This window comes from Leptonychotes weddellii, chromosome 14, assembly GCF_054177405.1.
Source record: "Leptonychotes weddellii isolate Sample4059 chromosome 14, ASM5417740v2, whole genome shotgun sequence".
NCBI lineage: Eukaryota > Metazoa > Chordata > Mammalia > Carnivora > Phocidae > Leptonychotes > Leptonychotes weddellii.
The window spans coordinates 43,224,062-43,251,661 of NC_138382.1; the positions used below are offsets into that span (position 1 = coordinate 43,224,062).

Consider the following 27,600-nt stretch of genomic DNA (forward strand, 5'->3'; position numbering starts at 1 on the left):
AAATACCTAGTAGTGCAACTGCTGGGCCATAGGGTAGCTCTGTTTTTAACTTTTTGAGGAACCTCCATACTGTTTTCCAGAGTGGCTGCACCAGTTTGCATTCCCACCAACAGTGTAGGAGGGTTCCCCTTTCTCCGCATCCTCGCCAACGTCTATCGTTTCCTGACTTGTTAATTTTAGCCACTCTAACTGGTGCGAGGTGGTATCTCATTGTGGTTTTCATTTGTATTTCCCTGATGCTGAGTGATGTTAAGCATTTTTTTATGTGTCTGTTGGCCATTTGTATGTCTTCTTTGGAGAAATGTCTATTCATGTCTTCTGCCTATTTCTTGACTGGATTATTTGTTTTTTGGGTGTTGAGTTTGATAAGTTCTTTATAGATTTTGGATACTAGCCCTTTATCTGATAAGACATTTGCAAATATCTTCTCCTATTCTGTAGGTTGTCTTTTAGTTTTGGAAAGAGGCCTATTTTTAAATGGCCTAAAATATATACTAAACACAAAACCTAATTTGGAAAGGGATAGAAGTGAAAGTAGAGTTACAGATATGCAGGTCTAGAGTCTAGATTTTGGCTCTGCTAGGTGATATGAACCCTATGTAAAGTTAAGAATTTAATCTTGACTTTCTGATTCAATTTCTTGAGTTATATAAATGTGGGTAGAGTCTATTCGAAGAAAAATGAAGTCTGTAACCTGGGTAAGTATGCACTTAAAAGCAGACCACATCTTCGAGAAACTCAGTCTAACCTTCAATCTAATGATCAGGGCCAGTCTGCTTGGTCTCCAGGACTTCTGTGTCATTTCATAGCCCAATATCCCTTGCCACAACCCTCCCTCATATTAGTGGATTTCTGCCCCCAACACTGGATAAGGAACACAAGATCCTGAAATGCCAAGGTTTCACAATTCTCCTCCTAGAGGCTGAAATCCTTTCTCAGGCCTCCATTCCATCACAGGCAGGCCACTTGTCATTACAGACACAAGGATAAGACTTCCACTTCTGATTGTTACTTATGTCAAATTTCCCTTGGCCACACCTTGCCCATGAGCTTGGACAACCTAAGGTTCTTCTGCACTGGTGATCATTTGCCAGAAGTTCTCATCACTTACTCTTTTGGATACCATCTCAGCTAGGCAAACATTCAAGTTTCTCAGGTATCATCTATAGTTAGATTGGTTTTTTCAGAGTCTAGGTGACCTGACTCAGTGACTACTTGTGTCTTTGTGGCCCTATCCTATTAACCATCCTTTGATAATCCTCCAAATTCCACTGAAGTAGATAAGAAATATTTATGAATGCCTTTATGCACCAAGCATCCTAGTAGGTCCTGGGCATATAGAAGGAAACTGGAAAGAAAGAATCTCTGCTTTCAAGAAGCTTAACACCAGAAGCACCAGATGCTTTATCCATACTTGCTCTTTCTTTAGCCTGTATGAAGAATGGATATTTCACTTGGGGCTTCTTGTTTAGTTACACTCCTTTATATTTCAAAATGATAGATATGCTTGTCTTATTCCTTATTTTAGAGATTCTCTTCTAAGATCTCATAAATAGGAAAAACAATGCCAAGTAAAATTTCATATTATCACTGTCAAATTGTCAATATATTTATTTCTCTTGTTGGAGGCAATATGAATACATATTCCTGAAATTATAATTTTCCTACAGAATGCCTGTCACATAGATCTTTTATCAAGATTATATTAAGGTTCTGTTTTGGCAAATCATTTTAACTTCCTTCAAAAAGCTATCATGAAACATGGTCTAGATATGCAGCTTTTCTTGTGAATTTTTTATTTATACCCTTCATAGTTATGCATGTTGTAGACAAGCATTCTACAAAGTGTGATCTACAGAACACTGGAGCTGCTGCATAATGTGTGAAAAGAAGTTTTTATAGGCTAATAAAATTGTCAAATGCTACCTATTATACTTCCTTCTCAGAGATTCATAATGAAGATAGAATATTAAGAATTTTAATCCTCCAATAGGAAAAAAAAAGTAGTTGAACTTTAACGCAACATTTTCCAAAGAAATAACTATGGAATCCTTTTTAAAAACTGTAATACTACTTTTAAGAACAGGTTAACCATTTGAAATCATCTTGCTTTTTATGTTTGTCTCTTATTATGTAAAAATAAATGCCATTGGGAAAGGACACTCTTGGGCGCTGGTAATACATAGTAAATACTCATCTAAATAGGTCCAAATGAATGAATAAAATACTTCTGTAGGTATTTATTAAAGTACTATTATTTGAAATTGTATGCAGAAATGTTTTTGAGTAAAGGCTCTGAATATGGCTTAAAAAGAGTCAAATTTTTCAGACGTTTCAAGTCAACTAGGAAAAGGGTCCCTTTACTGTGAACTCACCCATTTGGTTTGTTGGTTATAAGTTCTCTCCCATGTGCCTTGGTTTAGATTGTTCCATTCTACAAGGTACTTAAATCACAGAGTTCTGACCTACAAAATTGGCGTAAGACATATCATAAATGCCTACAATTAGTCTCCAGGGAAATGGAGGTGAAGATGCCACTGATTCTATGCCAAACCTGTATCTTTAGTGCAAAACCAACAAGCCAAATAAACAATACTGCAACTCCAAAGGGGGGGGAAAGGTAAAAGGAAAAGAAAAACCACAAAACAAACACAAATTCTGTATCAAAACACCTTTGCTTCTCTTAATTGGGGATGGGTGGAGGTATAGGGTGTCAAAACTACTCTCCACACAGAAAGTATATTATTCTGTGGTTCATCCTCATGTAAGAAATAATCAGGCAATTTAAAATTGTACTGGTAATAAAGGGAGATATTAAACTTTTCAATTATCAGTCCAGATTTAAAAATACAGACTATGTGAATTGCAGCTATTTCTGGACAGAAGATGAAACGAAGATATTCAATGCTTCCTCTTAGTAGCACAAAAGATGAAGAAATGCTGATCATTCTTATAGATCCCTGATTATTCTTATAAAGTCAGGAGGTTCTTTGAGTATCTCAACTGTGTTTCACTTTCACTAATGTACTTAGTTGTCACTATTTTAAGAAGTGTGGTTGTTTCTTTCCTACAGAATACACTAAGACCTTGTTGGGATATCCATGAGAGTAAATAAATAGCTTAGGCACACCCACCTCTGAATATTCCAGTCTAAATCTATTTTGGAAAAATAGGCCTCACAACATTTATCAGAGAATTGTATCTACATTACCTTTTGTAAAATGTGCTATGGGTTTAGTTTCGAGATATGTTATAAATCCCACTTCAAAAGGAAAAATACAGGGGCATGAATATACTTATTTTGGAAAAAAAATGAAATTCACAAAACAAAGACAAAAATATATACCTGAATATGCTTCTCATTTGATTAATTATTCAACAGTAATATTTTTGTGGCAGAAATGTTTCCTATTCAGTAATTTTTAATTCAATTCTATTCTGATAAAAAGTGTGGCAAATGTAAGGAAGCACTGAATATTACTTTTTAAATATTGTTGTAACTTGATATGAGTGTAATTTAAATAGTGCATGAGAATAAATGGTGTTTTCAGGTATTATATGACATTGTTCCTATAAAATTCCAGTCTAAGTCATAAATCATGGCTTTTGAATCAAATACCTAGGTGCGATGATGCATTTCTAACAAATAACTCATTTTAACTATGAAAAAACCACATTGACATGCAGGATTTTGTAATCAGAGGTTTTCAGCTGCTCACCTTAAATTAAAACCTGAGTTAGGAAGGGGCAAAATGAAGAAATCAGCATTATTGTGGGTTTTATTTTAACCAAATCACCTTGTGAATCCAATCAAAATTAGGCATTTATTTTAGTCTGAACCACAGGCAATTCCTGTGATAATTAGGCCTTTTTAATTTGGTTTAATAAATATTTAGAAGATTCCAAATGTGCACAAAGCACTGAATAGAATGGGAGATGAGTAAAATCAATTTTTGCAGCTAAGGAGCTGAAAAATCTAGAAATGGAGAACAGTCAAGTATATAAACAGCATTACATTCAAGTCATACCATGGTAAGTTTCTGAAAGGAAGATATGGGGAGGGGGAGATAACATACAGTTTTAAAGAAGTTAGGATTTACTTGGCAGAGGTGAGCAAGCAGGTACTCTAGGGAGCAGCTGGACTATTGACCAAGCTGGGCACAGGAATGAAATTATCAGATATTTCTAGAGAAAAGGAATAATCCATTTGCAGGATAGTATCATTGCTTGAAAAGGAAACTGACCTGAAAAGGAGAATGATAAGGAAATTGGAGTAAGAGGTCTTGCCTTCTAAACTGAGGAATTTATACTAAGTTAGGCAAGTAACTACTGTGGTCCATTGAATGGCCCTGAGTAGAAGAGAGACTGAACCAATGCTGTATCATAGAAAGAACAGTAAGATGGTTATCAGGCTAATTGATGGAAGGAAAGAAGATGGAAGCAAGACTGGTTTGAAGACCGATACAATTATCCAGACAACAGTTGAGGAGAACACAAACTATGGTAGTGGTATGGACATGGAGACAAAGGAATGGATGCTGGAAACTTCACAGAACTTAAAGCTTTCAGAACTGGCTATAGATTGCATACAAAAAAAAGAAGAGAAAGAAAAGAAAAAGCTGGCTCTAATATTTGAATTTCGATGCATATCACAAAACCATTAACCAAAATATGGAAGTCAAATATATGAATTTATCCTCAGATATAAAATAATGAGTTTGGCTCTAAATATTCTGAGTTTAGGATGCTAATGATATCTGGTAGAGAAGGCTACAGGTAATTATAGCCTGGGTTAATGGGTAATTTGGAAGTCACCTACCTACAGGTGATGCTTGTAATCACTGGGCTAGATGAGATAGCATAATCACACAGTTTAAGAAACTAAAAGACAAAAGTTTTTGAATGTCCATATTTGATGGGGCAGGGAGAGGAGCAGGAAAGGGGGCCAGTAAGTGAGAAAGAGAAGAACAAGAAAAAAAAGAAATATCTATAAATTAATAAGAAATGTGTCAGATCTAAAATGTTATCACTGAAGGTTATAAAATATTATTGGGGAATATTCAAAACACCATAATTATCATAATTAGGAGTATGTTTTATTCCTGGGTGGTAAGACTGAATATTTAAAGAATATTTACAGATGTCAAATTTCTTCAAATTACCGTATATGTTAGGCACAATGCTGATCAAAATATCAGTACTTTTCTAGCAATTTGATAAAATGTTATAAAGTTTATGAGAATAGCTAAAATATACCTTTCTACACATAACACCATGACAATCCAAAGGAAAACACTGACAGTTTTAAATGCAGTGAAAATGGAAATTTCTTTAAACAAAACAAAACAAACAGCCATAGAAACAGGAGTGTTGGACAAGATTTGACGACAGGTCTTTAGTGGTGAAAGAATGCTGAATTACTCAGGAACAGTGGTTTTCTTCAGAAACAGGCAATTTAAAGCATAATCAACATTAGTAAGTCCTAAATCAATTTCCCCTAAATTTTTAGAATAAACTGGGTTTTTAAGATTTATATTGTTTTCAGATATATAGGTTTGCTCCTAGGCAGGTCAAAGTTCTAATCATAGCATTAGTTGGGGAAACTCTCTAATCCATTGGGTTGTTGTGAAGACTAAGTGAAATAATACACGTAAAGTGCTTAGCACAGTGCTTGGCACATAGTAAGCCCTCAGAATGTCAAAAGATATTATTATAGCTATTGGTATACCCCTTCAATTTTCAGACGAGAGATGTGAAGCTCTGATAATGTACAACAAGAGTTGGCAGAACAGGAACTAAAGTCCAGAGGTCCCCTGAGGTCACCAAGCTATTTTTAAAGACTAATAAGCTTTTAGTCATCCTTTACTATGGCCCCCCATCCTGTGTAGGGCAGATAGAGAAGAAGCCCAAGAAGATAAAAATAGAAATTCAACGTCTCTTTGTTATTTTCCTCTAGGTTTCTTTCATGCCATCTGGTCCAGCTATAATTTATGTCATATTTAAAAGTGAGAATGGTACACTGCACATTTAACTACAGTTCTCTAAAATGGAAATTCAGAATGTATATTCTTGTTCTATTCTTCCCTTCGATGTGGTTGGTATATGTTCTTTAACAATAAAAGCAAGCACTCTCTTTTTTTTTCCTACGTTAAACATTAAATATTTAGACTACACACCCAAGTAACATTCGAAACTCAGCAATTAAAAAAAAAAAAAGCATAAAATGGCTTCTAAACGAACTGTTTAGAATCCCTCTAGTTAACAGTCACATACTATGTAATGGAGTTACAAACAGATCGTCCACCAGAGGGCTTTTGCTTTGGTTACAATCCTTTCGGGGATTCCAGTGTGAGCAATATGGATGCATAACTTACCATCATCAGGTGTTCAAAGGAGAGTTCAGGAAAAATGGCAGCTAAAGGAGCCATAGCATCTACAGAATACCTGAAATGCATGCTTTCCCTTCTAACATGTAGCAAAAGCCCATGCACTCTGACAAACAATAGGTTCTTTATTAATTATCCAAAGTATTGAGGGCTTTATTATTCTTCATAAATAAATAAATGCTCAATTTATATCAAGACTTATCTTAAGGATTCCATCCAAATACAATTTACTGAGCAACATACTGGTCTTGGTGAAAAGGATGAATTTTATCTTTGGATTCAGGTACCTATCTTAAGAAAAGTTTCCTACTCTTAAAATTATCTAGGATAAACAACCGCTCCCCAATATCTTGAGAGAAAGGCACCAACCAAATCACTGCAGGAATACTTGTACTACATTTTATGACTTTCTAAGGCAGCTCTGTCTCTGTCTTTAGAAAGCTCTAGGTGCTAAAGGATCAACTTTTTATTCAGCCAACTTTCTATGTAGTTTCTACCCTTTGATCTTAGTTTTGCCCTCTGGAATTACACAGACTAACTCCAATCCCTTCTACACACAACAATATCATGACTTTATCCGACATATATATTCCTTCTTTTGGTTTAAGTATCTCTAATTCCTCAGGGGAAAATGCTGGGATTTAAAACTTTATACCTAGAAAGTTATTATTCCTATCAACAGCAATATAGCGATATTCATAGATAAAGCAAAAGTTCAAGAAATATTACATCTATCTACCACTCTTTAAAATACGACCTGAACATATTCATGTAGATTGAGAATTTAATCTGAACTAAAAGATGGGGAGATTTGTTATAAACTGATTTGTGGTAAATATAAAAACTACTTAGTTAAATCTAAAAATAGTTGAAGATGTATATGGAATTAAGTATGTGTCAAAATTATTCTTAAAATAGAATGTTTGAAAACAGTAATTTAAAAATATTTTGGAATTCTAAATATTCACATTTATAAAGAAAAGGATGGGGATAGTAAAAGTATGGAAAATTCCTCCTCTTACCTATAGTACAAGTTAGAAGATATCATTTTGTTCTTATTTCATTAAAAAGGTGATTTTTAAAAGAAAACGTTATGGAGAAAAGTTCAGTTTGTTGGAAAATAAAGCAAATAATCTTGGGTTATAACAATCAACATGTGTTAAATTTCCCAATAAAAGTCTCATACCTTTAGAAGGAAAAAGAAAAGAAAACCTAAACTATGTGGCTTACAAATAAATTACTTAATATAAATGTAGGAGCAAATATCAGAGAAGTAAAGAAAAGGGCAAAAACACCAGGAGTGGACATATAATTTTAGACCAAAAATAATATAAATAAATAGTAAACACAAAAACAAGTATATAAATAAAAAAATGAAATATCCAAAAGACATAACAGTTCTAAAGCTTGTGAACTCAATAACTTAACATCAAAGTGTATGCAACAAAACTGTAAAAAACACAATGATAATCGAACAGAAATACAATGTTAGTAGAAAAACTTAACACCTTCTCTCTCAGTTTTGGTATCGACCAAGTAAAAAATGAGAAATGAGGTCATAAAATAAGATATATGAAATAAACACTGAATTATGTACAATCCTAATAGATAATTCACCTTTTCATGTGTCTATAGACCATTAATAAAAACTGATCATAGAGTAGTCTACTGCAAAATAAAAATAAATTTATTTAGTTCCAGAAAAGAATACCTTGTACAAACCAGTGATCTGAACTCAAGGCAATAAAAGAAAAATTAATAACAAAATATTTTACATATATACAGAAATTAAATTAAAATGTGAAAAAGAGTTGAATAAATGAACTCAAGAACTGATTCTCTTAAAAAATAAAACAGGTAAACCCCACTGGGAAAGCTACCCAAAAATTAAAACATGGATTTCTAAAACCAGAATGGAAAAGATAATAGATGTCATTTTTATTATACATAAAATCATTCTGTAAGGTCTGTTTCTGAGGCCTAGTATCTTTCTTTCTTTTTTTTTTTTTTTAAGATTTCATTTATTTATTTGAGAGAGAGCGCACAAGAGAGCACAAGGGGGGATGGAGGGGCAGAGGGAGACGCAGACTCCCAGTCCAGCAGGGAGCCCAGCCTGAGAGCAGGGAAGCTCTATGCAGGGCCCAATCCCAGGACCTCAGGATCATGACCTGAGCCGAAGGCAGACACTTAACCGATAGAGCCCCCCAGATGCCCCAGAGGCCTAGTATCTTCTTAACCTAACATCTTACGTTTCAATTTCTATAGCTTTATCATGTGGCTTGATATTTGGTAGGACAAATTCCCATTTTAGTAATTTAAAATATATTGAATATCACCACCCAGTTTCTATTATTAATGCATTTTAATTTTACATAGTTGAAAACCACAGTATTTATTGAGATTTTAATTGAATTGCAATAAAACTACAAATTAATTTGAAAATAATTTACATTTATAAAACCTCATCTTCCCATTCAGGAAATGGCTTTGTACACCCATTTATTTCCACCTTCTTGTATACCAATGAATAATGCTTTTTCTCCATACCACTCTGCATTGCTCTTCCACAGTTAATCTTACATATGTTAAGTATGCATTTTTGACATCAAAATAGTCCCCATGTTTTATTGCTTATTTTTACCAGTTAAAGTAACAAATCAGAAATATGACAAAGCAATTTAACTCTTGAAACAAATCCTGTATTTCTGATAAGTAATCAGAATTTCAACTATGACCATTATTTATTTAGCACACATTTCTTCCATACCTATCATATAAGAGAGTGAGTACACATAACACGGAGATCTCGATATGTAGTTAGAGAAACAGACCAGTGTTGAGCAGTGGACAGTTTGAGGGTAGAGAAAAATGAGACAAAGAGGTTAGTGCTGCAGAAAGGGAAGGATACCACCCCTATGACCAAAGAAAAATGGTACAGATAGGCAGGGATATCATCGAATTACAGGGTAAAGGGGATAGGCAAGTGAAAGGAGTTGAAGACACATGCTTAAAGCAGAACATATAAGAAAAAGGATTTTTCCCTATGTGGAAGCTTGATATGACATTTCCAATAAATTTGAAATTTTACAAGAGTGATGTATGAAAATTAATTTTCAATTGGTATTTAAAAATTATAAATACTAAAGGAAAATGTTAAAGAAATTTTAGATATTTTTTATCAAAAGGAAGTGTCAAAATCTGGGATTTAGGAATTATCCTAACTTCTAAAATTAAAGAGAAAACAAGATTATGGTCTCCAGCCATCTCATACATTTGGAAACCAGGATAAGATATTATATTAAGTTTTAAGACATACAGCACTCTCTTCTCTAATGGGTTTCAAAGGACATATTCTCACATATAGTAAAATTCTATATTTATATAATGATTTTTGAGAAGCTTCTTGAAAAGTCCTATTATTCTTCATCATGTCCCTGTATGATAAGTGAAGGAAAGGGGCCATTACCTCCATTTTACAGATGATACCATCAAGACACTCAGCTTCTATGATCAGCAGAAGATGCTAAACATCTTATCACGAAAAGACCCAAAAATATTCTGATTGCTAGGTATCTCACCAAAAGGATACTTCTCATGCTTTACTTATGTCTAGCCCTATTCCTTTACACTTGTTTCCCTAATATTTTCAATGTTAATATTTATTTACATTTAAAGAAAAGTAAACAAAATAAATGTAATACATACATCCTCCTTCTCATTACATACATAAGTATATATAATATGTATAGACATTCTGAAATTCAAAGCTTGTCTGAATAGATGATTCTATAAAAACTGTTTCTTTCTTACATGGCATCTTTTGCAAGGAACTCAGCATGAACAAACAGCTGAAAGGTAATGTTATGGAAAGAAATCTGTGCTAGTTCCACTGCTGTGAATATTAATAACTAGTCATCCATTTCAATGTGAAATACTCTAGGGTCATCCAAACCTGGAATGGTCTCTTTAGTCTTTTATGATTCTGTAATCAAGAGAACAAATTAAGGGCTTATGCTTCTCATAAGAGAGGCAGTATGACATGTAAAATATATGTGTGTCATATCTCCACCAGTATAAACAACATATATATTTTCTTAATGTCTTTGTCCTCTGCCCTATCTCTTGCAAAAAATGATAGATGACCTAATTAATCGAACAAACTTGAGATGCAGTGAGTTTGGAAATCTAAACAGATCACCCACTTCCTATTTGAAATTTTTTTACATTACAAAGTCCATCACAGTTTAAGTCACATTATCAGAAGTTTAGGTGTATTTGGCATGATGACATTGCCATTAGGGAGATATTTGGGAGCAGAGGAAGGATGATCCCAAACACCTAACAAAACCCTATGGGAAGTCATGTAATTTACACACATAAAAAAGCCTGATTTGATTAAGAAGGGAACATAAAATGGTATCTGTCATTATAGAATAGGAGTGGGTGTGAGCTTGACAGGCACAGTCACTTGCATTTAGTGTTTATTAAAAGTTCCTGTGTTGATTCAACAAGTAAAGTCTCTTAAGGTAGGTTTCTCATTTAACTATGCTAGTGTTGAGAAATAGTAATTTCTGTAAACACACTAGAATTAGAGGTCAGCCTTGATCAACTTTTGGAATCCCAAGCTTGGAGATAGTATTATTAATCTAAGTCATCTATGAAAGGAATAGTTAAACAGTAAGTAAACATAAATAACTACGCTATCATTTAGAATACCTCTCACCCCACCTCAAATATGTATAGGCACAAATATGCACAGTTATTTATTTACTTACATGATTTGTAGGAAGATATTTTTTAGAAAAAAAAAAAGCACAGTATACTTTGAGAAATGCCTTTTCAACATATTATAAATATATACATATATATGCATATATATATAAATTCACATGTGGCTATTTTAACCATAGGGAAATCTTAAACTTTCACTGAAAACCCTCTAGAGTAATTAAACTGAGAAAGGTACATTTCTTCTTGTGAAAATATACTTCTTATGCTGAAAGGAAGTTTAATATATTTGATATGCTCAGGCCAGTAATTGAATTTGGATCAGCATATTAATCTTTATTATTCAAGATTCTAGAATCACCATGGCTAGGAATGTATTTAATGAGCTTATGGCAAGTGAATTGCAATAAGAATTATTTAAAACAAAGAGTAAGAGTCGAAGGAAGGGAAGCAATAAGGACAATCTTTATTTTTTTTTCATTTTACAATCATGTGCTTTACGAAGAAGGTTCTTTAAATTAATGGGCCATAAGAGATTTTTCTGGTTTGAAGTAGGTTGATTGAATAATCAAATTCCACAGCCTAATGGAAATAATAAACCTCCTAAAGTCCAACCTTGCAAAAAAAAAAAATCCCACTTGAGTTTTATTGGAGAGAATTTTGTATCAATGTGAAATGAGATGGCAAGCATGCATGAATAATTATTTCTACTTACTGTTCTCATTAAAGAAAAAAGTATCATTCTTGTAGTCAGAAATAAAAATTCTTCCCCATCATTATCATTAACTTGACTTGTTTTATATTTTTAAAAAAGTAATACTTTTAAATTCTTCCTTGAAGTAATAGGAATAGGCAATTTTAATCAAACAAAAGGGGGCCACCTTTTCTTTGATCAAACAATTATCTTAAGTTTTCAACGAAAGAGCTACAAATATTCTAATGGAAGGGTAACATTTGCATGCCCTGTGGATTATTTTCCACCTCAACATTCATTCTCAAATATGAAAAACCTGATTATAAAGATAAGAAAACCTTTTGTCTGTTCACCAACACCAAAGGACTGAAAGTTGCCCAAGAGTGAGTAAAACTCATAGCCCCTGTCCTCATGGATCTTACAATTTAGTGGTTAGGAAAGTAGTGGGTTTGGGATTTCTGAATGACTCCTTTTGAATCCCTATAACACAAATGACCTCCATGTCACTATTTTCAAAATACGAGGAGAAGGACACCTGGGTGGATCAGTCGGTTAAGTGTCTGCCTTCGGTTCAGGTCATGGTCTCAGGGTCCTGGGACTGGGTCCCACATCAGGCTCCCTGCTCAGCAGGGAGTCTGCTTCTCCCTCTGCCAGTTGCTCTCCCTGCTTGTGAGCTCTTTCTCTCTCTATCTCTCTTCTCTCTCTGGCAAATAAAATCTTAAAAAAAAAATTTGCGGCAAGACTTCTGTTTCTGAGAAGATGGAATAGATGTACTTTTCCCTATTTCTCCCACTAAGTACAACTAAAAACTCCATAGGGTATATACCAAACAAACATAAGAAGACTCTGAAAGGTGGAGGGCAGTCAGATTGACCAGGGAATTTAACACCCCAGGGTTTTTTTGTTTTTTTTTTTCTACCTCATATAACCCACATTTGGAGTTGAAGAAACCAGCAACAGAGAAACACCAACATGTACAGACAAAACAACAACAACAACAAAAAACGCTCCCTCAAAGGTCATCTCTCTAGTGAAAAGGCCAGAAAAGGGGCAGCTTCATAAGGCAGGAAACTTGTAGAAAGTGCTGCCCTGCTCCAGCCAACACCACAGAAAAGCCTATGGTCCCACCTCCACTCATGCCTGTAAAGGCTGAATGGGAAAACAAGACTTCCACCCTTGAGAGGCTATAAAAAGATACCCCAAACACCCTCAGCAGAGTTATGTCAGAAAAGATCCAGTAGGGGCTGAGATTTTCATCCTTGCCAGTCAGTCATGGTGCCAGTGGAGGTCATGTGGAGAGTCTGCACTTTCACCCCCACCTGGAAGTAATGAGGCATTGGTCCTATTCCCCTCTGAGGAGGTGTCAGAAGAGGACTAGTGTGGAGTCAGGACTTTCGTCATTATCCAGTAGTGATGAGGCCACCCCCACCATGGTGTCAGTGGAGACCTAGTGGGGAGCAGGAAGTCTCACCCTCTTCAGCAGTAATGAGGAGCTCTCCCCATCAGGTGTCAATGGAGGCCACTGGGGGATCTTGGATTTCACTTCCACCTGGCAGTACAGGCATCTCGTTTGATTGTGCTTCACTTTACTGTGCCTCACAGATACTGTCTTTTTCACAAATTGAAGGTTTGTGGCAACCCTGCATCGAGCAAGTCCACCAGAGCCATTCTCTATGAGCATTTGTTCACTTCCTGTCTCTGTGTCACATTTTGGTAATTCTCACTTTTCAAACTGTTTCATTATGATTATATTTGTTATGGTCGTCTGTGATCCATGATCTTTGATGCTACTACTGCAATTGTTTTGAGGCCCCAGAAGTCTCTCCCGTATAAGAAGGCAAATTTAATCGATGAATGTTGTGTATGTTCTGACTACTCCACCATCTGGCAGTTCCCCAATCTCTCTCCCTCTCCTCGAGCATCCCTATTTCCTGAGACAAAACAGTATTGATATTAGGCCAATTAATAACCCTACAATGGCCTCTAAGTGTTCAAGTGAAAGGAAGAGTAGTATATCTCTAACTTTAAATCAAAAGCTAGAAATGACTAAGCTTAGTGAGGAAGCCATATTCAAAGTTGAGACAGGCCAAAATCTAAGCCTCTTGTGCCACGCAGCTAGCCAAGTTGTGAATTTAAAGGAAAAGTTCTTAAAGAAACTTAAAAGTGCTACTCCAGGGAACACACAAATGATAATAAAGTGAAATAGCCTTATTGCTGGTATGGAGAAAGTTTCAGTAGTTTGGATAGAAGATCAACCAGCTGCAACCTTTCCTTAAGTCAAAGACCAATCAGAGCTAGGTCCTAACTCTCTTCAGTTCTATGAGGGCTGAGGGAGGTGAGGAAGCTACAGAAGAAATTTAGAAGCTACCACGGATTGCTTCATGAGGTTTAAAGAGTGCAATGTGAAGGGGCGCCTGGGTGGCTGTCTCCATAAAAGTGCAATGTGAAGGGGCGCCTGGGTGGCTCAGTCAGTTAAGTGGCTGCCTTCAGCTCAGGTCATGATTCCAGGGTCCTGGGATTGAGCCCTGCATTGGGCTACCTGCTCAGTGGAGAGCCTGCCTCTCCCTCTCCCTCTGCCTGCCTCTCTGCCTGCTTGTGCTATCTGTCAAATAAATAAAATATTTAAAAAAAAAGTGCAATGTGAAGCAGCAAGGGCTGATGTAGAAGCTGCAGCAAGTTTTCCAGAAGATCCAGCTAAGATAATTCATGAAGGCGGCTAACTAAACAATAGATTTTCAATGTAGATGAAACAGCATTATATTGGAAGAAGATGCCTTCTAGGACTTTCATAGCTAGAGAGGAGAAGTCAATGCTTGGCCTCAAAGCTTCAAAGGATAGGCTGACTCTCTTGTTAGGGGCTAGTGAAACTGGTGACTTTAAGTTGAGGCCACTGTTCATATATCACTCTGAAAATCCTATGACATTTAAGGATTATGCTAAATCTACTCTGCCTGTGCTTTGTAAATGGAACAAAGCCTGGACGACAGCACATCTGTTTACAACATGGCTTACTGAATATTTTAAGTCCACTGTTGAGACCGACTACTCAGGAAAAAAGATTCCCTTCAAAACAGTACTGCTCGTTGACAGTGCACCTGTAACCCTATCACTCAAGAGCTCTGATGGAGATGTACAATGAGGTTCGTGTTGTTTTCATGCCTGCTAACACAATACCCATTCTGCAGCCCAGATATCAAATAATTACTTTAATTTTCAAGTCTTATTATTGAAGAAATACATTTGTAAAGCTATAGTTGCTATATAGTGACTCCTCTGATGGATCTGGCAAAGTAAGTTGAAAACCGTCTGAAAAGGATTCACCATTTTAGATGCCAATAAGAACATTTGTGATACATGGGAAGAGGTCAAAATATCAATATGAACAGGAGTTTGGAAGAAGTTGATTCCAAACCCCATGAATGACTTTGAGGGGTTTGAGACTTCAGAGGAAAAGTGTGATGTGGTGGAAATAGCAAGAGAATTAGTATTAGAAGTGGAGCCTGAAGATGGGACTGAATTGCTATAATCTCAGGATAAAACTTAAGCAGATGACAAATTGCTCTTTATGGATGAGCAAAAACAGTGGTTTCTTTGAGATGGAATCTACTCCTAGTGAAGATACTGTAAAGATTGTTGAGATGACAACAAAGACTGGGAATATTATAAAAACTTAATTGATAAAGCAGCAACAAAGTTTGAGAGGATTCACTCCAATTTTTAAAGTTCTACTGTGGATAAAATGCTATTAATCAGCATCCTATGCTGCAAAAAATTGTTTATGAAAGGAGAAAAAATATCAATGCAGCGAACTTCATTGTTGTCTTCTTTTAAGAACTTACCACAGCCACCCCAACCTTCATCCTCATCAGTCAGCGGCCACCGACATCAAGGCAAGACCCTCTATCAATAAAAAGATTGACTCACTGAAAGTTCAGATGATGATTAGCATTTTTAGCAATAAAGTATTTTTAAGGAAGGTATATCCATTATTTTTTTAGACATAAAGTCATTTGCACACTCAAGAGACTACAGTATAGTATAAACATAACATTTATATGCACTGGGAATCCAAAACATTCATATGACTCACTTTATTGTGATGATCTGGAAACAAATCCAAGGTATCCTGTAATGAGGTGCCCCTCTCTTTCGAAGGGTCAATACAAATTAAAAAAAAAAAAAGAAAAAAAATGAATTTTCCCTGGTATAAAAAGGGAAAGAGACTTTTCCCTATCCTTTTCTTTTCTTAGAGCATTTACTCAAAAAAACTTATAATTGTGATTTCTTTTTCTGACTCTTTTACATGTACGTAAATCTTTTTAAAATAAATAAGCTTCTTGCCAATTTTATAACCCAGGAATCTTTTTTCACAAGGATTTGGAAGCCACCTCTTTGAAATATAAATATCAAAGAAGATAGCGCCCCTACCTCCCAGTTTCCATGGAAGAGACGGAGCCGAAATTTCTCAGGGTAGTTGCAACACTACTTCCTGTTCTAAAGATATGAGAAGCTTAATTTTCATTTTGATATATACATTATTTCAATTTTTTATAAATATTAATATATTGTACATGTATATATAATATATAATATAACATGAATATATAACATGAATATATATTAATAACAGGTAAATTTAAATTAAGAATTTAAAAAAATCAGAGCCAGAAAGGGCCATTATATAAGGGAAAAGGGTCAATCCCTCAAGAAGATATAGCAATCCTAAATGTGCATATCCCAAAGAACAGAGCTGCAAAATATGCTAGAGATTATATGGGCAAGATTCTGTATCTGGAGTTGTTCTTACTGAGAAGCAGAGGAAAGAAATGCTGGAGAGAGCTAGGAGATCTTGATTCCTTCCTATTCAAGTTCTGTCACTCAATAGCTATGTGACCTTGGACAATTCACTTAATCTCCTTGTAATTTGATTTCTCTATTTTCTGTAAAATGTGGAGTTAATAGATGATCTGTAAGTTTTCTTCCACTCTAAAATTCTAGATCTCTCAGAAATTAGGTAATTTCATATATTCCGGAATTAGATAATTTTCAGAACAAACCCAAATATTTATAATGATAATTTTAAAAATAAATACTTTTATGTCTCTAGAGAACATCTGAAATGGTTTATACAGAGATAATTATACAGACGAAATGGAGGTTATGAAACCATAGTCAACAAATTTTAAAACAAACTATGTTGTAAACGTCTGACTTTGAAGATGGCATCCACTTTTCAAATGTCCTTAGAACATACTAAATTGCACCCCTAAGCCTAATGCCCATATTCAAAATTGAAAATGTAAGTTATTTAAAAAATAGGAACCATAGTTGAGAGAATTTGGCAGATCATATTTCCATTCTAAACCAACACTATTCTGACCTTGAATCATGAGTAGTATTTTAAGACAAAAATCCAATCAAAGTAATTAGTGGAAATAATACCATATTTACTATCTACAGTAACATATAGAATATACATAGTACATAATAGTATTAGAAAATATTACTCCTTAAAAACCTTGAAAATTATCTCCTTCAACTACTTCTTCATAGCAGTGAAGAAATTAGTAACAGAGAATTTGAGTTATATACTGAGTAGTAAAAGCATTGGATAAGGGACTCCAGGTCTCCTGGTATTTCATTATGTCTATATGGAGGCTGTTACGACTACAACAAAATCATAATGTAGACTGGGCATTAATTTACAGAATAACTTTAATATATAGTCTTAATTTTCCCATATGTAAAATAAACAAAAGAAGCTAGTATTTAAAGAACAAATCTTTTGTAAGCTCCTGTTGAAGTGAAAGGTAAGCAGGAAGTAAGCGTTTTCAGAGCAATTATCAAACCAAACTTCATGCTTCAACTTGCTAAAAAAATATAGGTATTATTTTCTTCAATAAACAAGTGGGAAAAATTAAACAGAGAAAAATCAGTGGATGTTTTCAAGCCATTATAGTACATATATTGATTTTCATGGGGTATTAGAACAGATGCACATTTTTTTTTTAAATCTTAAAAAGTACACTGTAGGATATTGACAGGTGCCCAGTGAGAAAGCTGTCAACGAGCATTTTTTTTTTTTTTGACCACTTAACTCTGCAGGGTACTGTACCAAACACAATGAGATGTCACAGAAGAAATGGAAGGCACGACCTCTGACCTTATAGAAATTAAAAACAAAGACTGGTGTATAACAATGATTTTAGAATGTATGATAATCTGTTATAGTAGGTGAGCAAGGAAAACAGTCTTATTTCCTTCACTCAATCGAGAGGTAAATATATTCCTAAGTATTCTCAGCAGTAAGCTAAATGCTTCTTCTTACTCACACTATATTTTTGTAACCATAGTTTAGTAATTTCTCTTGCATTTTAAGTAAATGTTAAATGAAGAAACTCATTCTCAAATTCAAATGACAAGGTTGACTAAGACAGTAGGAGTTAAAACCCCAGGGTTTGGAAGCAGTCTCACCTGGGGCCAAATACCATTTCTGCCACTCTAACCATGTCGCCTCAGGGCCCTAACATGCCCTCCTGGGTCTCAGGCCTCAGTGTCTCCCATCTGTTAAACAGGGATAATAAAAGGCTACCCTCAGAGCATAATCGTATAAATTAAATTATAATACATTCAAGTGCTTGGCATACCTCCTAGTACATAAGTTGTTTAGTAAATTTTAGCTATTACTGACATTAATATTAATAATACTGTTATTAATTCTAAAATTTGTTAGAATATATGAAAGAACATTTATATTTGTGTCCTGTTTCCTCTGTATTATTAGAATATGGCAATAAAATGGCACTTAAAAATAACTAAAAGCTGCACAAAGGTTGGCCCTAACTATTTTCTCTCAACTATTTCTTAATACACTACAACCAGTGTTCAGAATAAAGAGACAACCTTTAAGGGCGCTTGATTTACCTGCCTAGATAAAAGATAGACACATATGTATTTATTTCACATCCAGTCCAAGACTATATCATCAGGACACTCAATGAAGAAAAATCTTATAGTTTGTAGCAATTGATGGCTTTTAGAGGCACTGTAAATTCCATGAGAGGGTTCACTTCCATCATATCCATCTTTTAACTTATTTATAAAGGTGCCAGGAAATTTGTCCTTTTACTGAAAGACAATTTTACTTTTGGCTAGAAGATGAAGTTCCCTGAAAGCTGTCACTCAAACAACCATTTTACAGTATGGAACACCATATCCAATACACAAATTGGATGTAAATGTAAATGTAAAACCAAAAGGTACTAGAGTTCCTCATTTACTAGAGGCCCTCCATTATTTATCTTGGCAAATGATATTTTTTTTTTTAAAGATTTTATTTATTTATTTGAGAGAGAGAGAATGAGAGAGAGAGAAAGCACATGAGAGGGGGGAGGGTCAGAGGGAGAAGCAGGCTCCCTGCCGAGCAGGGAGCCCGATGCGGGACTCCATCCCGGGACTCCAGGATCATGACCTGAGCCGAAGGCAGTCGCTTAACCAACTGAGCCACCCAGGCGCCCCTGGCAAATGGTATTTCTTTTTTCTTGATTTCATGTCAAAATAGTTGTGAAAATAGATTTAAGTATAGCCCAAAAGAGTTAATTATTTTGCCTTGTTTTTAGCACTCGGAATTATTTAGCTATTTCTAGAGTTTCAGTAACATCTGTACAGGTATTAAAGCATCCCCTCACTGGGAATGTCCCTTTCCCTTCTTCTCAGTGATTCAGATCTTACCCTTCTGGAGAGCAGTGCTCTACAATGGTGAACAAAGATGAGCCAGACTTTAGACTGGCTTGAAACTCTGCTCTACTGCTTACTAGCTGAATATCCTGGGGGCAAATTACTGAACGTCTCTGATTTTCACTTTTCCTTTAAATGAGGATTATTGTGAAGATTTAAAAAATATGATGTATGTAAAGCACTTAGTAGAGTACCTAGTACTTCGAATGTCCTCGATAAACTTTACAAGCTATTATTTTGTTATTATGACTATTCTTCAAGATACAGCTCAGACATTATCTTTTCCATGAAATTTTTATTGACCTGCTGTAATAGGACAAACATTCATCTCTGACTTTGCTTCACATGCAACTCTATGCTGGTTCTCTAATTCGCCAAGTTCCTTAGCTTTGCAACTCCATTTGCTAGCCTGGAGGTAACAAGTAGATGTGATCATATCTGTGATGTCTGTTTTCTGGGAGGCTAAAGTGGAACATTTGCTCTTTTCTTAGATGTAACTTCAACTTCTTGAGGATTTTTAACTCATTGGATCCCAAACTTTATAACTTATGTTTACAGGATAGGACAGAGCAGTAGCTTTTATTGTGTAATTCATGCACAATTAAGATGGTCTGTGAATCTCAGAAACTGTCAGCAAAACATCATGGATGCATGCGACAAATATGCATGAGTATTTATCTGAGGCTGTGTTTCAGGTTTTTTGTTGGATCTTCAAAGGGGCCCACAATCCAACACAAAAAGATACAGACCACTGATTTAGAGACAGATTTGTGACCCAACTTTAGCATCTGAATAGGACTTCCTAACATTTATTTTATGAGCTATCCTTACTCTTTGCTTCATTTTTTTAAAAAAATTAAGTTTTTTTTTTAATTTTAAGTTCTTAATCTTCCTGTTGTCCTTCAAAAGTAAGATGCATTTTGCCCTACTAATTGCCCAAACAGAGTAGGTTCACGTCGGTCCCTTTCTTCTCAATCTACAGTTGAGTTATTATACACACATTGTAAAGTTTTAAATTTTCAAGAGCACCTCGTTTTATTTAACAAATATGAATTTGATGCCTCCTTTATGCAGATAAGGTTCTAGGACCTGGGGACTTAAAATTTAAACAAGACAGACAAGTTTCCTCTGCTTCATATATTTGTTTACTACCACAACAGACAGATGCTAACACATAATTTGATTAAATAACAGGTTAATGATATAATTTTAGATAGTGCCATGAAGAAAATGAAGCAAGATAATGGGATAAGAATGATGGTGGTGGGATACATTCCATTCTGTAGTTTAGGAAAGTTTCACTGAGGAAGTGATATCTGGGCATAGTCATAAAGTGATCTAAAGTAGCCAGCCATGAGAGCAGGGAAAGAACATTCCAGCAGAAGGAACTGCAAGCACCAAAGAGCAAGTTTGACATCCTTGAGAAACTGAAATGACTCATTAAAAAAATAATAACAAACCTTTGTTGGTTTAGGCTGATTAAGGTACATTTTATTTTTATTGCAGCAAATTTAGAAGATAGAGAAAAGTATAAAAATACATATTTCACAAAAAGCCTTTTAAATGTTTTTGGTAGTCTGGTATATATCCTCCTAGAATTTTTAGATGCACATAGAAAAGTGGGAAGGTATAAAATATCCTGCTGTGTATAATTTTTTGTTCTCTCTTTTTTTTTTTTACTTGATCTATTGTGAGGAGCATCTTTCTGGGTCACCAAAATTATTCATGAACATAATTGCTAATGACTGCATATTAATGCATCATACAAAAAGTATTATCTATTATGTAATCAATCCCTATGTTAGACTTTTAGGTTGGTTTTTTAAATTTTTTTTTTTTTGGTCTGGAATAAATTCTGCAATCAATATATTTATGAAAATATCTTTGTCATTATCTTTATAAAGTTTCTTGGATTGGAAGTCTGGAAGTAGAATTCATTTTGATCTTGAATGTCAAAATAGCACAGAGCCTTAGACTTATTAGTCAATGCACATTTAATATAAAAAATAATCTTTTTTTTAAGATTTTATTTATTTATTTGACAGAGAGAGGCACAGGGAGAGAGGGAACACAAGCAGGGGGAGTGGGAGAGTGAGAAGCAGGCTTCCTGTGGATCGGGGAGCCCGATGTGGGGCTGTATCCCAGGATCTGGGATCATGACCTGAGCTGAAGGCAGACACTTGCCAACTGAGCCACTCAGGCACCCCTAAAAAATAATCTTTAAAGAGCCTTTTTAACCTACCATTTTATATCAGTCATATGTTTTTACATTTATATGTCCACTGGTCTTTTAATAGTATTCCTCAAGATAGAACACCATTCTAGTCTGCAGGAGAGTGGTCTTTAAAGGAGAAAGAAACTCTTGTGATTTAAAAGATGTCTTTTTGTGATTTAAAAGAAACTTTTTGTGATTTAAAAGATGTTCTAGACGGGAGGGGGCTGGGGGTATGGGTTAGCCTGGTGATGGGTATTAAGGAGGGCACGTACTGAATGGAGCACTGGGTGTTATCCACAAACAATGAATCATGGAACACTACATCAAAAACTAATGATGTAAGGTATGGTGATTAACATAACAATAAAAATGAAAAAAAACTAATGATGTAATATATGGTGATTAACATAACATAATAAAATAAAATTAAAAAAAAAAAAAGATGTGTTTAGTGAAATGACCTCCCAATGACTCACTAAAATTATGACTACCAGAAGTCTGTGATTCAGAATTTAGAAAAAAAAAATTTGGTTTCTTTACATTTCAGTAACAGAAAATAATTCCCAAGGTAACATAACATTTTGGCAATGATGGATCTATTGAAATTTGTACTTACAACTTTACTTTGAGCTACCTTGATCTCCACTGTGTTTTGGCAACTCTCTAATCCACTTGATTATTTATTGTCTTTCTATTTTTTCCTAGAGCTATTTTTGCCCAGTGGAGGAGCAACATCAATAAACTACAAGATTTTATTAGGTTTATCCAACAAATGCTGATCTCTCCTGTTGGGCTTAATTTGTTGGTCTGTTATCATGATTCTTTTAATACATTGTTTAGTGACCTTTCCTTCTTAATATTGTAGAGCCTGTGTAACATTAATCCTTTTATGTAGTTACATTGGAAAATGAATTACTGATGCGCAATGGCCATTCATGATAATTATGGTGTTGTTGATTAATACATAAAAAGAAGACATGTAGCTAAGCAACTGAGGCAATACATTAAAAGCTACAGAATAACAGGTTTTATTCCCTTGTCTTCCATTGACTGGGAAGACCAACTCGAACAGGCAACTTAACCTCTTTCCTAATAAATACACCTGTATGATGATGCATCTTTGCTATCTGTCAAGTGGGAATGATATTCTGTATTAATTCTTTTCTTGGATGATAGAATGTGTGTCTAATCAAGCTCATTTTAAAGCACTTTACAGATACAAAGGCTACAAAAATATTGAATAAGGCCGCTATGTTCCCTGGAGTAAAAATGCTTCCTGAAAAATATATTTCTAATTAAAGGTTATAAGAAAAGAGAAAAATATTTGTCTTCCATTTTAACAGAGGAACCGCTCTTATGACTCTTACCTTATTTTTCCCAAAAGTGAGGACTGAGAACAAAGGGAGAGCTACTAAAATAAATATATCTAAAATTAAATTAGATATCTTATTTTTATATAAATACATTAGAAGACCATTACAGAAAACTGTGCTGGCCTAAAAATGATTGAAGACACATATACACATACAGACACACACACACACCCAAGACCATTAGAATTTGCAACTCTTTCTTCAATATTCTGCTCAACTTAGGCTTCTATTCTGCTTCATTAAAAAATCTTCTAGGAATTTCTTTTCCCAGTCTGTTGAGATTAACAGTTATTTCACCAGAGAGCTTTTTCAGAGAGGTATAGAAATCAATCTGAATTCCACAGCCTAACAGAAGCTGTGAACTACAACATGGAACATCTTTGACAGTCATTGGGGTATTTTCCCTTCTCATCTGTATGTTCACTGACTTGCCAACCATACCAAAGCTTCTATAATGTGTATAAGTCATATCCAAGAGGAATTACCTTTTTCTTCTGAAGCCTGGAAGCTTAGGCATGCATGCTTTTGACTTTTCAAACAATGCACTGAATATTTCATAAGTTAAGAAATTTAAGTCTTAAGGCAAGAAATTCACAGGAGGATTGGTCCTATATCACCTTTGTTTGTCTTTTGGGTAGATGTGTATGGGTCTTATTTTTATTTTATTATTTAAAATTTTTACCCTTTCCAGAATTAGTCTGTATGCATGCAATGCATAGCATGCCCTAATGAGAAAAGGCTTTGTTCAGGTGCTATTCTGTAAGGGGTGCTGCTTACCTGAGCCTCCTAGTGTTGGTAATCAGAATCCGATGAATGTGCTAGTCAGAATATACACAATTTTTCTTTTATAATACCCACAGAGGTTCCTAAACTTGGAACTTAGTCAGGATAAAATAAGAATTAGCTGAGATTAACTTAAACCAAAATATATGATTGTGGTAGGACATATATATATAGGCTCTTTTAATTGAAAGCCTAATTATTTTTGCTTCTTTTTCTATGTGATACTGAAAGAAGGGAATGGGGTTATTTTCCTTCACCTCCTAGAAAGGTATGGAGATGAACTTCTCCCACTCTTACAAGAGAAGGAATAATAATTTTGCTTGCTAGTACTTTGGAATCTGGATTTATGAGCCATATGAAATCTACTGAGGAAAAAGAAGAAGATTTTTGAGGGAGAAGGAAGAGATGGAGGGAGAGAGAAGGAGAGGTATAAGGGGAAAGAATGGGAGAGAGAGAAAGAGACACAGGGAGAGAGAGAGAGAGAGAGAGTGAATGAGAGCAGCTTACTGAAGGAAACAGAAAAAGCTTTTCCTCAGACTGAAAGGAGACCAGTAGAGGTAGATGGGGTGAGAGGATATAAATTGGTCCTGAAAGTCCAAGAGGAATTGTTCAAGAAGGGAAAGGCGAGCGAGTGAAACTTGGAAAGAACACTGAAAGAGATATTACCTGAGGTCCAGAAGCCAAATGGTAGTTCAGTCAATATGCAGCAATGGCCAGCCCTGAATAGAGCAAGATTCTCCCCTTCCTAACTCCAAAGCCTTGGCCAGTTGACTCTTCCATCTGCACCAGTAACTAATATCTCACAAATTGAACACCCAGAAAATATGGTGACTGCCTTTTCTACAAATTTTAGCAGGATGTCAGCAATATCGTCTCCTGTAGGCACCCCTTTTTTAAGAAGCTAGAAGAGCAAAAATGAGCAGTAGTCCCCCACACTTCTGCCAGAGAAGGGATGGGCTTGACCTGAAGAATCTTCAGACTCCATAAGGTCAGAGAGTAGTTGGTGATAACACCAACAAATAATGATTATGTTAATTGTCTCGGGGCACTGGGTGGCTCAGGTCATGACCCCAGGGTTCTGGGATCAAGCTCTGTGTTGAGATCCCTGCTCAGCGGGGAGTCTGCTTCTCCATCTCCCTCTGCCACTCCCCCTGCTTGTGCTCTCTCATTCTCTCTCTCTTTCAAATAAACAAACAAATAAATAAATAAATAAAATCTTAAAAAAAATAATCTCAAAGAGTGAATACATGTATAATCATATATACAAAGACCACATCCACTATTCAGAATGGATCAAATGCTAACTTTTTAAAAAAGATTTTATTCATTTATTTGATAGAGAGATAGAGCCAGCACGAGCAGTGGGGAGGGGCAGAGGGATAGGGAGAAGCAGGGAGCCGGAGTGGGACTTGATCCCAGGATCATGGGATCCTGATCTGAGCCAAAGACAGACGCTTAACTGACTAAGCCACCCAGGTGTCCCCAAATGATAACTTTTAATATTTTTTTTCCACTTGGGAACATAGTAATTTTTTTTTTTAAGATTTTATTTATTTACTTAGAGAGAGAGAGCACAAGGAGGGGTAGGGGGAGAGGGAGAGAATCTTAAGCAGACTCCAGGCTAAGCACAGAACCCAAGGTGGAGCTGGGTCTCACTGTCCTGAGAGCATGACCTGAGCCAATGTCAAGAGTTGGATGCTTAACTGACTGAGCCACCCAGGTGTCCTGGAAACACAGTAATTTCTAAAATGGGAATTATACTTGTTCACAATGGCAAGCATAATAATGGGAGTCCTCTCTATTATGTAAAAATAAAGACTAATGGAATTAAAAACCATCTGAATTAGAAGGGATTTTAAAATCTTCTAGGCAAAGATAAATTCCATTTTATTCCTTTTTTTTTTTTTCCCCAGCCATGCTTAAATCCTACCAGGAATACTGATATCACAAGTTACTAAGAAAGAAAGCTCATGGCATTTCCATTGTACTTATGATAATATTTCAATCATCACCTCTATCCTGGGATGTGAATTCAACAGGACTTTCCTCTGCTACATAGGAGATTTGTATCCACAAAATCTTAACAATCGTCAAATCTGGAAAAAAAAAATCTGGACATATAGTCCTTTCTGTGTTCCTAATAATACTCCTTTAGGCTTCAATTTTGTTTAAAATCAGACTAAAGAGTTGCCTTTTATTCCCTACCAGGTGAAAAACACACCTAGAGAAAAAACAGCCTGCCTTAAAATCAGATGACAGCATGTTACTCAAGCAAAGAACCATGCAATTGCCTAGCAATGGTAATTATAGACTGCAATATAGAAATTAGTATTTGCTAAGCAATGGGAAATTTCATATGTTAAGCTGTCATAACAGTAGGTTTTATTATTAGAAGATGTTGTAGTTTAATGGGCAAACTTTGGACTTTGTGTTAAGAGGTCATAAATTAATTTTATAATCGGCAACCATCTTGCTTACGGACAAACACTTAATTACTTTGCTCCATCATCTGTTGAAATACGAACGCTATTTTTTTTTTTAAAGATTTTATTTATTTATTTGAGAGAGAGAATGAGATAGAGAGAGCATGAGAGGGGGGAGGGTCAGAGGGAGAAGCAGACTCCCTGCTGAGCAGGAAGCCCAATGCGGGACTCCATCCTGGGACTCCAGGATCATGACCTGAGCCGAAGGCAGTCGCTTAACCAACTGAGCCACCCAGGCACCCCTAACGCTCAGATTTTTAAAGGACAGTTTGAATTACATATAAAATAAATACATTTATGTTAAGATACCATCATCTGGGTAGGATCTTCCTTTTAGGATTATTCAATCTTCCTGGACCTTTTTTTTTTTTTCTTTTCCTTAAAATGGATGCAGCAATAGTACTTTACATCTTTGAGCTGATATGAAGAAAAACTCACATAAGATAATGCATATAAATCATTTAACAAAGTACTTGATACCAAATAATGCTTAGTGAATATTACATCTATGATTATTACTTATTGAAAATGCCCTACAAAAGATGAAACTTTTTCTAATGCTGAGGATAACTGTCAAAATAAACCAAGAGTTCTGATGACACTTTGAATGTGAAGTAAAAAAAAAAGAAAAAAAAAATTAAGCCATGAAATTATCCTTGAAATGAAAGTATAAGAATACAAATGACTTATTAGAATACATGAAGTTTATATTTACATTAGAGTCTTTTACAACTGATTTTGAACAGCATGGCTTTTCTCTAAAGTCTCATATTTTTCTCTGTGACCTCCTAAAAATCTGCCAAATAGTAGCACTAGTTTGAAATGCTATTTTGAAAACTATAAATAATGTAGGCTCCTAGAAAAAAATAAAAAGGGTGCAATTACCTGTCTATTCTGATGAGGGGTACTAACTGAATATGAAGGTATTGTACACAAAAATATTATATTTCAGTAAGAAAAACCATAGCCCTAAAACACATTTTTTAAAATACACTATAGATTCGGGGGCGGAGCAAGATGGCGGAGGAGTAGGAGACCTGGATTTCGTCTCCTCTCAGGAATTCAGCTGGATAGGGATCAAACCATTCTGAACACCTACAAACCCAACAGGAGATCGAAGAAAGGAATAGCAACAACTCTCTCATCAGAAAAGCGACCACTTTCTGGAAGGTAGGACGTGCGGAGAAGTGAATCCGAGGCG

At 35.3% G+C, this 27,600-nt stretch overlaps 1 protein-coding gene across 1 annotated transcript in view; it reads right to left on the reverse strand.

Annotated features, from left to right (window-relative positions):
• LINGO2 (leucine rich repeat and Ig domain containing 2) overlaps positions 1–27,600 on the reverse strand; it is a 278,837-nt gene that overhangs the window by 228,225 nt on the left and 23,012 nt on the right. The window lies entirely within an intron of this gene.